Below are 15,578 nucleotides of genomic sequence, written 5' to 3' on the forward strand. Positions count from 1 at the left end.
TTAGTGCCATATTCATACAAGTCAATTTTGGTCCACATTATGGTTCTAATTAACCATTTTATTCACTTTTCACCATATTAGTGTCACTTTGCACCCTTTAAGAGTCACTTGCCACCAAATATTGATATAATTAACATGTTAACATCATGTACATGCAATTAGACATCCTTTAACCACCTCTTGGTACCCCTTTCGTACAAGTCAATTTTGGGCCACATTTTGGCTCTAATCAATCATGTAAGTGACTTCTCACAATATTAGAGTCACTTTGCACCTTATAAGAGTCACTTGCCATCATATATTGGTACAATTAACATGTTAACATCATGGACATGCAATTAGAAATCCTTTTACCACCTCTTAGTGCCATGTTCATACAAGTCAATTTTGGTCCATATTTTGGTTCTAATTAACCATGTTAGTCAATTCTCACCATATTAGAGTCACTTTGCACCCTATAAGAGTCACTTTCCACCATATATGCAACAATTGACATGTTAACATCATATACATCCAATTTGACATCCTTTTACCACCTCTTAATGCCACTTTCATACAAGTTAATTTTGTTCCACATTTTGGCTCTAATCAACCATGTAAGTCATTGTTCACCATATTAGAGTACCTTTACACCCTATAAGAGTCACTTTGCACCCTATAGGAGTCACTTGCCACCGTATATTGATACAATTAACATGTTCACATCATGTACATGCAATTAGACATGCTTTAACCACCTCTTGGTACCCCTTTCCTACAAGTCAATTTTGGGCTACATTTTGGCTCTAATCAATCATGTAAGTGACTTCTCACCATATTAGAGTCACTTTGAACCTTATAAGAGTCACTTGCCATCATATATTGGTACAATTAACATGTTAACATCATGTACATTGTATTAGAAATCCTTTTCCCACCTCTTAGTGCCATATTCATACAAGTCAATTTTGGTCCACATTTTGGTTCTAATTAACCATGTTAGTCACTTCTCACCATATTAGAGTCACTTTGCACTCTATAAGAGCCACTTTCCACCATATATGCAACAATTGACATGTTAACATCATATACATCCCATTTGACATCCTTTTACCACCTCTTAATGCCACTTTCATACAAGTTAATTTTGTTCCACATTTTGGCTCTAATCAACCATGTAAGTCACTGTTCACCATATTAGAGTACCTTTACACCCTATAAGAGTCACTTTGCACCCTATAGGAGTCACTTGCCACCGTATATTGATACAATTACATTGTTCACATCATGTACATGCAATTAGACATCCTTTAACCACCTCTTGGTACCCCTTTCCTACAAGTCAATTTTGGGCCACATTTTAGCTCTAATCAATCATGTAAGTGACTTCTCACCATATTAGAGTCACTTTGCACCTTATAAGAGTCACTTGCCATCATATATTGGTACAATTAACATGTTAACATCATGTACATGCAATTAGAAATCCTTTTACCACCTCTTAGTGCCATATTCATACAAGTCAGTTTTGGTCCACATTTTGGTTCTAATTAACCGTGTTAGTCACTTCTCACCATAATAGAGTCACTTTGCACCCTATAAGAGTCACTTTCCACCATATATGCAACAATTAACATGTTAACATCATATACATCCAATTTGACATCCTTTTACCACCTATTAATGCCACTTTCATACAAGCTAATTTTGTTCCACATTTTGCCTCTAATCAACCATGTAAGTCACTGTTCACCATATTAGAGTACCTTTACACCCTATAAGAGTCACTTGCCCCATATATTGATACAATTAACATGTTAACATCACGTAAATATAATTAGACATCCTTTAACCACCTCTTGGTACCCCTTTCCTACAAGTCAATTTTGGGCCACATTTTGGCTCTAATCAATCATGTAAGTGACTTCTCACCATATTAGAGTCACTTTGCACCTTATAAGAGTCACTTGCAATCATATATTGGTACAATTAACATGTTAACATCATGTACATGCAATTAGAAATCCTTTTACCACCTCTTAGTGCCATATTCATACAAGTCAATTTTGGTCCACATTTTGGTTCTAATTAACCATGTTAGTCACTTTTCACCATATTAGAGTCACTTTGCACCCTTTAAGAGTCACTTGCCACCAAATATAGATATAATTAACATGTTAACATCATGTACATGCCATTAGACATCCTTTAACCACCTCTTGGTACCCCTTGCGTACAAGTCAATTTTGGGCCATATTTTGGCTCTAATCAATCATGTAAGTGACTTCTCACCATATTAGAGTCACTTTGCACCTTATAAGAGTCACTTGCCATCATATATTGGTACAATTAACATGTTAACATCATGGACATGCAATTAGAAATCCTTTTACCACCTCTTAGTGCAATATTCATACAAGTCAATTTTGGTCCACATTTTGGTTCTAATTAACCATGTTAGTCACTTCTCACCATATTAGAGTCACTTTGCACCCTATAAGAGTCACTTTCCACCATATATGCAACAATTGACATGTTAACATCATATACATCCAATTTGACATCCTTTTACCACCTCTTAATGCCACTTTCATACAAGTTAATTTTGTTCCACATTTTGGCTCTAATCAACCATGTAAGTCACTGTTCACCATATTAGAGTACCTTTACACCCTATAAGAGTCACTTTGCACCCTATAGGAGTCACTTGCCACCGTATATTGATACAATTACATTGTTCACATCATGTACATGCAATTAGACATCCTTTAACCACCTCTTGGTACCCCTTTCCTACAAGTCAATTTTGGGCCACATTTTGGCTCTAATCAATCATGTAAGTGACTTCTCACCATATTAGAGTCACTTTGCACCTTATAAGAGTCACTTGCCATCATATATTGGTACAATTAACATGTTAACATCATGTACATGTTATTAAAAATCCTTTTACCACCTCTTAGTGCCATATTCATACAAGTCAATTTTGGTCCACATTATGGTTCTAATTAACCATGTTAGTCACTTTCCACCATATTAGTGTCACTTTGCACCCTTTAAGAGTCACTTGCCACCAAATATTGATATAATTAACATGTTAACATCATGTACATGCAATTAGACATCCTTTAACCACCTCTTGGTACCCCTTTCTTACAAGTCAATTTTGGGCCACATTTTGGCTCTAATCAATCATGTAAGTGACTTCTCACAATATTAGAGTCACTTTGCACCTTATAAGAGTCACTTGCCATCATATATTGGTACAATTAACATGTTAACATCATGGACATGCAATTAGAAATCCTTTTACCACCTCTTAGTGCCATGTTCATACAAGTCAATTTTGGTCCATATTTTGGTTCTAATTAACCATGTTAATCACTTCTCACCATATTAGAGTAACTTTGCACCCTATGAGAGTCACTTTCCACCATATATGCAACAATTGACATGTTAACATCATATACATCCAATTTGACATCCTTTTACCACCTCTTAATGCCACTTTCATACAAGTTAATTTTGTTCCACATTTTGGCTCTAATCAACCATGTAAGTCACTGTTCACCATATTAGAGTACCTTTACACCCTATAAGAGTCACTTTGCACCCTATAGGAGTCACTTGCCACCGTATATTGATACAATTAACATGTTCAAATCATGTACATGCAATTAGACATCCTTTAACCACCTCTTGGTACCCCTTTCCTACAAGTCAATTTTGGGCCACATTTTGGCTCTAATCAATCATGTAAGTGACTTCTCACCATATTAGAGTCACTTTGAACCTTATAAGAGTCACTTGCCATCATATATTGGTACAATTAACATGTTAACATCATGTACATGTTATTAGAAATCCTTTTCCCACCTCTTAGTGCCATATTCATACAAGTCAATTTTGGTCCATATTTTGGTTCTAATTAACCATGTTAGTCACTTGCCACCATATTAGAGTCACTTTGCACTCTATAAGAGTCACTTTCCACCATATATGCAACAATTGACATGTTAACATCATATACATCCCATTTGACATCCTCTTACCACCTCTTAATGCCACTTTCATACAAGTTAATTTTATTCCACATTTTGGCTCTAATCAACCATGTAAGTCACTGTTCACCATATTAGAGTATCTTTACACCCTATAAGAGTCACTTTGCACCCTATAGGAGTCACTTGCCACCGTATATTGATACAATTACATTGTTCACATCATGTACATGCAATTAGACATCCTTTAACCACCTCTTGGTACCCCTTTCCTACAAGTCAATTTTGGGCCACATTTTGGCTCTAATCAATCATGTAAGTGACTTCTCACCATATTAGAGTCACTTTGCACCTTATAAGAGTCACTTGCCATCATATATTGGTACAATTAACATGATAACATCATGTACATGTTATTAGAAATCCTTTTACCACCTCTTAGTGCCATATTCATACAAGTCAATTTTGGTCCACATTATGGTTCTAATTAACCATGTTAGTCATTTTTCACCATATTAGTGTCACTTTGCACCCTTTAAGAGTCACTTGCCACCAAATATTGATATAATTAACATGTTAACATCATGTACATGCAATTAGACATCCTTTAACCACCTCTTGGTCCCCCTTTCGTACAAGTCAATTTTGGGCCACATTTTGGCTCTAATCAATCATGTAAGTGACTTCTCACAATATTAGAGTCACTTTGCACCTTATAAGAGTCACTTGCCATCATATATTGGTACAATTAACATGTTAACATCATGGACATGCAATTAGAAATCCTTTTACCACCTCTTAGTGCCATGTTCATACAAGTCAATTTTGGTCCATATTTTGGTTCTAATTAACCATGTTAGTCACTTCTCACCATATTAGTCACTTTGCACCCTATAAGAGTCACTTTCCACCATATATGCAACAATTGACATGTTAACATCATATACATCCAATTTGACATCCTTTTACCACCTCTTAATGCCACTTTCATACAATTTAATTTTGTTCCACATTTTGGCTCTAATCAACCATGTAAGTCATTGTTCACCATATTAGAGTACCTTTACACCCTATAAGAGTCACTTTGCACCCTATAGGAGTCACTTGCCACCGTATATTGATACAATTAACATGTTCACATCATGTACATGCAATTAGACATGCTTTAACCACCTCTTGGTACCCCTTTTCTACAAGTCAATTTTGGGCTACATTTTGGCTCTAATCAATCATGTAAGTGACTTCTCACAATATTAGAGTCACATTGCACCTTATAAGAGTCACTTGCCATCATATATTGGTACAATTAACATTTTAACATCATGGACATGCAATTAGAAATCCTTTTACCACCTCTTAGTGCCATGTTCATACAAGTCAATTTTGGATCCCTGTTCACTAAGTTTTTGTGGGGTGGCAACACTACTTCGAATAAACAGGCTAAGGTGTCCTGGTTGGATTGTTGTTACTTGAGGAAGGAAGGCGGGCTTGGGTTAATTAATCTTTTTGAAAGGAACAAAGCAGCTATCTTCTTCAATCTTTGGCGCTTGTTAAGGCCGAATGATAACTCTATTTGGGTGACTTGGGTTCATAAAGAAGTGGTAAATAACAGGGGATTTTGGACTATGCGAATTCCTTCTTACGCCTCATGGTGTCTCAAGAAAATTCTCAAAGCTAGGGAGGAAGCCCTGTCATTTGTAAAATATAAGGTGGGTCAAAATTCGGAGTTTTTGGTCTGGCATGATCCCTGGACGGAGGGAGGACCTCTGTTGAACTGTTATGGTCCTGGTATTTTCTCGGTTACAAACACAGTCAACATGGAGAGGGTGGGTGCTCTTATTGCTGGGTCTAATTGGGACTTGCCCATTTCGAACCATACCACAGTTATGGATTTTCGAAGGAGGGTTAGTTTGGTTAACATAGGGCGCACAGACTCAATTCTTTGGGGTGATTCAGACGAAGCATCTATAGCCTCTATTTATCACGGAATTCATGCTCATCATGCAGAACCTCCATGGGTTAAGGCGGTGTGGCACCCTTTTAATATACCGAAGTGTTCGTTCTTTATGTGGTTAGCATTCCATAACAGATTGATGACTAGAGATCGGATGATAAGAATTGGTATGCTGGTGGATGGGAACTGTATTTTATGCAATGCACAGCTAGAGTGTATTGAACATTTACTTACTGATTGTCCGTTTACGAACTTAGTTATGAGTAGTATGGATTTCCCTTTTGTGCGGGACTGGAATTCCTATATGCAAGGACATTTCTTTAGGGTGCAGCTGAGGAAAATACAAGAATTTGTGGCTTTTCTTTTTCTGTCGGTAGTTGGGCATACCATTTGGGGTGAAAGGAACAGACGTGTGCATAACCCGGGGAAGATTAAAACAACTCATCAACTGGTCCATCACATCAAGCAAATAATGAGAGAGAAGCTATCAACTAACAGGCGGTTCCAAAAGGAAGCAGCTACGGACAGTACCTTAATTCTAAATATGTACTAATCATTGTAAATTTAGTTCTAGATTAGTTCTTTTGCTGTTAGTTGATAGGTAACAGGTTGTTTCTCGTGGGGTATGCCCCCGGATTTTGTAATTGATGTTTCTGTGTTATATAATTTTATTTAACAAAAAAAAAAAAGTCAATTTTGGTCCATATTTTGGTTTTAATTAACCATGTTAGTCACTTCTCACCATATTAGAGTAACTTTGCACCCTATAAGAGTCACTTTCCACCATATATGCAACAATTGACATGTTAACATCATATACATCCAATTTGACATCCTTTTACCACCTCTTAATGCCACTTTCATACAAGTTAATTTTGTTCCACATTTTGGCTCTAATCAACCATGTAAGTCACTGTTCACCATATTAGAGTACCTTTACACCCTATAAGAGTCACTTTGCACCCTATAGGAGTCACTTGCCACCGTATATTGATACAATTAACATGTTCACATCATGTACATGCAATTAGACATCCTTTAACCACCTCTTGGTACCCCTTTCCTACAAGTCAATTTTGGGCCACATTTTGGCTCTAATCAATCATGTAAGTGACTTCTCACCATATTAGAGTCACTTTGAACCTTATAAGAGTCACTTGCCATCATATATTGGTACAATTAACATGTTAACATCATGTACATGTTATTAGAAATCCTTTTCCCACCTCTTAGTGCCATATTCATACAAGTCAATTTTGGTCCACATTTTGGTTCTAATTAACCATGTTAGTCACTTCTCACCATATTAGAGTCACTTTGCACTCTATAAGAGTCACTTTCCACCATATATGCAACAATTGACATGTTAACATCATATACATCCCATTTGACATCCTTTTACCACCTCTTAATGCCACTTTCATACAAGTTAATTTTGTTCCATATTTTGGCTCTAATCAACCATGTAAGTCACTGTTCACCATATTAGAGTACCTTTACACCCTATAAGAGTCACTTTGCACCCTATAGGAGTCACTTGCCACCGTATATTGATACAATTACATTGTTCACATCATGTACATGCAATTAGACATCCTTTAACCACCTCTTGGTACCCCTTTCCTACAAGTCAATTTTAGGCCACATTTTAGCTCTAATCAATCATGTAAGTGACTTCTCACCATATTAGAGTCACTTTGCACCTTATAAGAGTCACTTGCCATCATATATTGGTACAATTAACATGTTAACATCATGTACATGCAATTAGAAATCCTTTTACCACCTCTTAGTGCCATATTCATACAAGTCAATTTTGGTCCACATTTTGGTTCTAATTAACCGTGTTAGTCACTTCTCACCATAATAGAGTCATTTTGCACCCTATAAGAGTCACTTTCCACCATATATGCAACAATTAACATGTTAACATCATATACATCCAATTTGACATCCTTTTACCACCTATTAATGCCACTTTCATACAAGCTAATTTTGTTCCACATTTTGCCTCTAATCAACCATGTAATTCACTGTTCACCATATTAGAGTACCTTTACACCCTATAAGAGTCACTTGCCCCATATATTGATACAATTAACATGTTAACATCACGTAAATATAATTAGACATCCTTTAACCACCTCTTGGTACCCCTTTCCTACAAGTCAATTTTGGGCCACATTTTGGCTCTAATCAATCATGTAAGTGACTTCTCACCATATTAGAGTCACTTTGCACCTTATAAGAGTCACTTGCCATCATATATTGGTACAATTAACATGTTAACATCATGTACATGCAATTAGAAATCCTTTTACCACCTCTTAGTGCCATATTCATACAAGTCAATTTTGGTCCACATTTTGGTTCTAATTAACCATGTTAGTCACTTTTCACCATATTAGAGTCACTTTGCACCCTTTAAGAGTCACTTGCCACCAAATATAGATATAATTAACATGTTAACATCATGTACATGCAATTAGACATCCTTTAACCACCTCTTAGTACCCCTTGCGTACAAGTCAATTTTGGGCCACATTTTGGCTCTAATCAATCATGTAAGTGACTTCTCACCATATTACAGTCACTTTGCACCTTATAAGAGTCACTTGCCATCATATATTGGTACAATTAACATGTTAACATCATGGACATGCAATTAGAAATCCTTTTACCACCTATTAGTGCCATATTCATACAAGTCAATTTTGGTCCACATTTTGGTTCTAATTAACCATGTTAGTCACTTCTCACCATATTAGAGTCACTTTGCACCCTAAAAAAGTCACTTTCCACCATATATGCAACAATTGACATGTTAACATCATATACATCCAATTTGACATCCTTTTACCACCTATTAATGCCACTTTCATACAAGTTAATTTTGTTCCACATTTTGGCTCTAATCAACCATGTAAGTTACTGTTCACCATATTAGAGTACCTTTACACCATTTAGTCACTTCTCACCATATTAGAGTCACTTTGCACCCTTTAAGAGTCACTTGCCACCAAATATTGATAATTAACATTTAACATCATGTACATGCAATTAGATATCCTTTAACAACTCTTGGTACCCCTTTCGTACAAGTCAATTTTGGGCCACATTTTGGCTCTAATTAATCATGTAAGTGACTTCTCACCATATTAGAGTCACTTTGCACCTTATAAGAGTCACTTGCCATCATATATTGGTCCAATTAACATGTTAACATCATGGACATGCAATTAGAAATCCTTTTACCACCTCTTAGTGCAATATTCATACAAGTCAATTTTGGTCCACATTTTGGTTCTAATTAACCATGTTAGTCACTTCTCACCATATTAGAGTCACTTTGCACCCTATAAGAGTCACTTTCCACCATATATGCAACAATTGACATGTTAACATCATATACATCCAATTTGACATCCTTTTACCACCTCTTAATGCCACTTTCATACAAGTTAATTTTGTTCCACATTTTGGCTCTAATCAACCATGTAAGTCACTGTTCACCATATTAGAGTACCTTTACACCCTATAAGAGTCACTTTGCACCCTATAGGAGTCACTTGCCACCGTATATTGATACAATTAACATGTTCACATCATGTACATGCAATTAGACATCCTTTAACCACCTCTTGGTACCCCTTTCCTACAAGTCAATTTTGGGCCACATTTTGGCTCTAATCAATCATGTAAGTGACTTCTCACCATATTAGAGTCACTTTGCACCTTATAAGAGTCACTTGCCATCATATATTGGTACAATTAACATGTTAACATCATGTACATGTTATTAGAAATCCTTTTACCACCTCTTAGTGCCATATTCATACAAGTCAATTTTGGTCCACAGTATGGTTCTAATTAACCATGTTAGTCACTTTTCACCATATTAGTGTCACTTTGCACCCTTTAAGAGTCACTTGCCACCAAATATTGATATAATTAACATGTTAACATCACGTACATGCAATTAGACATCCTTTAACCACCTCTTGGTACCCCTTTCGTACAAGTCAATTTTGGGCCACATTTTGGCTCTAATCAATCATGTAAGTAACTTCTCACAATATTAGAGTCACTTTGCACCTTATAAGAGTCACTTGCCTTCATATATTGGTACAATTAACATTTTAACATCATGGACATGCAATTAGAAATCCTTTTACCACCTCTTAGTGCCATGTTCATACAAGTCAATTTTGGTCCATATTTTGGTTCTAATTAACCATGTTAGTCACTTCTCACCATATTAGAGTAACTTTGCACCCTATAAGAGTCACTTTCCACCATATATGCAACAATTGACATGTTAACATCATATACATCCAATTTGACATCCTTTAGCACCTCTTAATGCCACTTTCATACAAGTTAATTTTGTTCCACAGTTTGGCTCTAATCAACCATGTAAGTCACTGTTCACCATATTAGAGTACCTTTACACCCTATAAGAGTCACTTTGCACCCTATAGGAGTCACTTGCCACCGTATATTGATACAATTAACATGTTCACATCATGTACATACAATTAGACATCCTTTAACCACCTCTTGGTACCCCTTTCCTACAAGTCAATTTTGGGCCACATTTTGGCTCTAATCAATCATGTAAGTGACTTCTCACCATATTAGAGTCACTTTGAACCTTATAAGAGTCACTTGCCATCATATATTGGTACAATTAACATGTTAACATCATGTACATGTTATTAGAAATCCTTTTCCCACCTCTTAGTGCCATATTCATACAAGTCAATTTTGGTCCACATTTTGGTTCTAATTAACCATGTTAGTCACTTCTCACCATATTAGAGTCACTTTGCACTCTATAAGAGTCACTTTCCACCATATATGCAACAATTGACATGTTAACATCATATACATCCCATTTGACATCCTTTTACCACCTCTTAATGCCACTTTCATACAAGTTAATTTTGTTCCATATTTTGGCTCTAATCAACCATGTAAGTCACTGTTCACCATATTAGAGTACCTTTACACCCTATAAGAGTCACTTTGCACCCTATAGGAGTCACTTGCCACCGTATATTGATACAATTACATTGTTCACATCATGTACATGCAATTAGACATCCTTTAACCACCTCTTGGTACCCCTTTCCTACAAGTCAATTTTGGGCCACATTTTAGCTCTAATCAATCATGTAAGTGACTTCTCACCATATTAGAGTCACTTTGCACCTTATAAGAGTCACTTGCCATCATATATTGGTACAATTAACATGTTAACATCATGTACATGCAATTAGAAATCCTTTTACCACCTCTTAGTGCCATATTCATACAAGTCAATTTTGGTCCACATTTTGGTTCTAATTAACCGTTTTAGTCACTTCTCACCATAATAGAGTCATTTTGCACCCTATAAGAGTCACTTTCCACCATATATGCAACAATTAACATGTTAACATCATATACATCCAATTTGACATCCTTTTACCACCTATTAATGCCACTTTCATACAAGCTAATTTTGTTCCACATTTTGCCTCTAATCAACCATGTAAGTCACTGTTCACCATATTAGAGTACCTTTACACCCTATAAGAGTCACTTGCCCCATATATTGATACAATTAACATGTTAACATCACGTAAATATAATTAGACATCCTTTAACCACCTCTTGGTACCCCTTTCCTACAAGTCAATTTTGGGCCACATTTTGGCTCTAATCAATCATGTAAGTGACTTCTCACCATATTAGAGTCACTTTGCACCTTATAAGAGTCACTTGCCATCATATATTGGTACAATTAACATGTTAACATCATGTACATGCAATTAGAAATCCTTTTACCACCTCTTAGTGCCATATTCATACAAGTCAATTTTGGTCCACATTTTGGTTCTAATTAACCATGTTAGTCACTTTTCACCATATTAGAGTCACTTTGCACCCTTTAAGAGTCACTTGCCACCAAATATAGATATAATTAACATGTTAACATCATGTACATGCAATTAGACATCCTTTAACCACGTCTTAGTACCCCTTGCGTACAAGTCAATTTTGGGCCACATTTTGGCTCTAATCAATCATGTAAGTGACTTCTCACCATATTACAGTCACTTTGCACCTTATAAGAGTCACTTGCCATCATATATTGGTACAATTAACATGTTAACATCATGGACATGCAATTAGAAATCCTTTTACCACCTATTAGTGCCATATTCATACAAGTCAATTTTGGTCCACATTTTGGTTCTAATTAACCATGTTAGTCACTTCTCACCATATTAGAGTCACTTTGCACCCTAAAAAAGTCACTTTCCACCATATATGCAACAATTGACATGTTAACATCATATACATCCAATTTGACATCCTTTTACCACCTATTAATGCCACTTTCATACAAGTTAATTTTGTTCCACATTTTGGCTCTAATCAACCATGTAAGTTACTGTTCACCATATTAGAGTACCTTTACACCATTTAGTCACTTCTCACCATATTAGAGTCACTTTGCACCCTTTAAGAGTCACTTGCCACCAAATATTGATATAATTAACATTTAACATCATGTACATGCAATTAGATATCCTTTAACCACCTCTTGGTACCCCTTTCGTACAAGTCAATTTTGGGCCACATTTTGGCTCTAATTAATCATGTAAGTGACTTCTCACCATATTAGAGTCACTTTGCACCTTATAAGAGTCACTTGCCATCATATATTGGTCCAATTAACATGTTAACATCATGGACATGCAATTAGAAATCCTTTTACCACCTCTTAGTGCAATATTCATACAAGTCAATTTTGGTCCACATTTTGGTTCTAATTAACCATGTTAGTCACTTCTCACCATATTAGAGTCACTTTGCACCCTATAAGAGTCACTTTCCACCATATATGCAACAATTGACATGTTAACATCATATACATCCAATTTGACATCCTTTTACCACCTCTTAATGCCACTTTCATACAAGTTAATTTTGTTCCACATTTTGGCTCTAATCAACCATGTAAGTCACTGTTCACCATATTAGAGTACCTTTACACCCTATAAGAGTCACTTTGCACCCTATAGGAGTCACTTGCCACCGTATATTGATACAATTAACATGTTCACATCATGTACATGCAATTAGACATCCTTTAACCACCTCTTGGTACCCCTTTCCTACAAGTCAATTTTGGGCCACATTTTGGCTCTAATCAATCATGTAAGTGACTTCTCACCATATTAGAGTCACTTTGCACCTTATAAGAGTCACTTGCCATCATATATTGGTACAATTAACATGTTAACATCATGTACATGTTATTAGAAATCCTTTTACCACCTCTTAGTGCCATATTCATACAAGTCAATTTTGGTCCACATTATGGTTCTAATTAACCATGTTAGTCACTTTTCACCATATTAGTGTCACTTTGCACCCTTTAAGAGTCACTTGCCACCAAATATTGATATAATTAACATGTTAACATCACGTACATGCAATTAGACATCCTTTAACCACCTCTTGGTACCCCTTTCGTACAAGTCAATTTTGGGCCACATTTTGGCTCTAATCAATCATGTAAGTGACTTCTCACAATATTAGAGTCACTTTGCACCTTATAAGAGTCACTTGCCATCATATATTGGTACAATTAACATTTTAACATCATGGACATGCAATTAGAAATCCTTTTACCACCTCTTAGTGCCATGTTCATACAAGTCAATTTTGGTCCATATTTTGGTTCTAATTAACCATGTTAGTCACTTCTCACCATATTAGAGTAACTTTGCACCCTATAAGAGTCACTTTCCACCATATATGCAACAATTGACATGTTAACATCATATACATCCAATTTCACATCCTTTTACCACCTCTTAATGCCACTTTCATACAAGTTAATTTTGTTCCACATTTTGGCTCTAATCAACCATGTAAGTCACTGTTCACCATATTAGAGTACCTTTACACCCTATAAGAGTCACTTTGCACCCTATAGGAGTCACTTGCCACCGTATATTGATACAATTAACATGTTCACATCATGTACATGCAATTAGACATCTTTTAACCACCTCTTGGTACCCCTTTCGTACAAGTCAATTTTGGGCCACATTTTGGCTCTAATTAATCATGTAAGTGACTTCTCACCATATTAGAGTCACTTTGCACCTTATAAGAGTCACTTGCCATCATATATTGGTCCAATTAACATGTTAACATCATGGACATGCAATTAGAAATCCTTTTACCACCTCTTAGTGCAATATTCATACAAGTCAATTTTGGTCCACATTTTGGTTCTAATTAACCATGTTAGTCACTTCTCACCATATTAGAGTCACTTTGCACCCTATAAGAGACACTTTCCACCATATATGCAACAATTGACATGTTAACATCATATACATCCAATTTGACATCCTTTTACCACCTCTTAATGCCACTTTCATACAAGTTAATTTTGTTCCACATTTTGGCTCTAATCAACCATGTAAGTCACTGTTCACCATATTAGAGTACCTTTACACCCTATAAGAGTCACTTTGCACCCTATAGGAGTCACTTGCCACCGTATATTGATACAATTAACATGTTCACATCATGTACATGCAATTAGACATCCTTTAACCACCTCTTGGTACCCCTTTCCTACAAGTCAATTTTGGGCCACATTTTGGCTCTAATCAATCATGTAAGTGACTTCTCACCATATTAGAGTCACTTTGCACCTTATAAGAGTCACTTGCCATCATATATTGGTACAATTAACATGTTAACATCATGTACATGTTATTAGAAATCCTTTTACCACCTCTTAGTGCCATATTCATACAAGTCAATTTTGGTCCATATTATGGTTCTAATTAACCATGTTAGTCACTTTTCACCATATTAGTGTCACTTTGCACCCTTTAAGAGTCACTTGCCACCAAATATTGATATAATTAACATGTTAACATCACGTACATGCAATTAGACATCCTTTAACCACCTCTTGGTACCCCTTTCATACAAGCCAATTTTGGGCCACATTTTGGCTCTAATCAATCATGTAAGTGACTTCTCACAATATTAGAGTCACTTTGCACCTTATAAGAGTCACTTGCCATCATATATTGGTACAATTAACATTTTAACATCATGGACATGCAATTAGAAATCCTTTTACCACCTCTTAGTGCCATGTTCATACAAGTCAATTTTGGTCCATATTTTGGTTCTAATTAACCATGTTAGTCACTTCTCACCATATTAGAGTAACTTTGCACCCTATAAGAGTCACTTTCCACCATATATGCAACAATTGACATGTTAACATCATATACATCCAATTTCACATCCTTTTACCACCTCTTAATGCCACTTTCATACAAGTTAATTTTGTTCCACATTTTGGCTCTAATCAACCATGTAAGTCACTGTTCACCATATTAGAGTACCTTTACACCCTATAAGAGTCACTTTGCACCCTATAGGAGTCACTTGCCACCGTATATTGATACAATTAACATGTTCACATCATGTACATGCAATTAGACATCTTTTAACCACCTCTTGGTACCCCTTTCGTACAAGTCAATTTTGGGCCACATTTTGGCTCTAATTAATCATGTAAGTGACTTCTCACCATATTAGAGTCACTT

This window comes from Apium graveolens, chromosome 2 (genome assembly GCF_009905375.1).
Source record: "Apium graveolens cultivar Ventura chromosome 2, ASM990537v1, whole genome shotgun sequence".
Lineage (NCBI taxonomy): Eukaryota > Viridiplantae > Streptophyta > Magnoliopsida > Apiales > Apiaceae > Apium > Apium graveolens.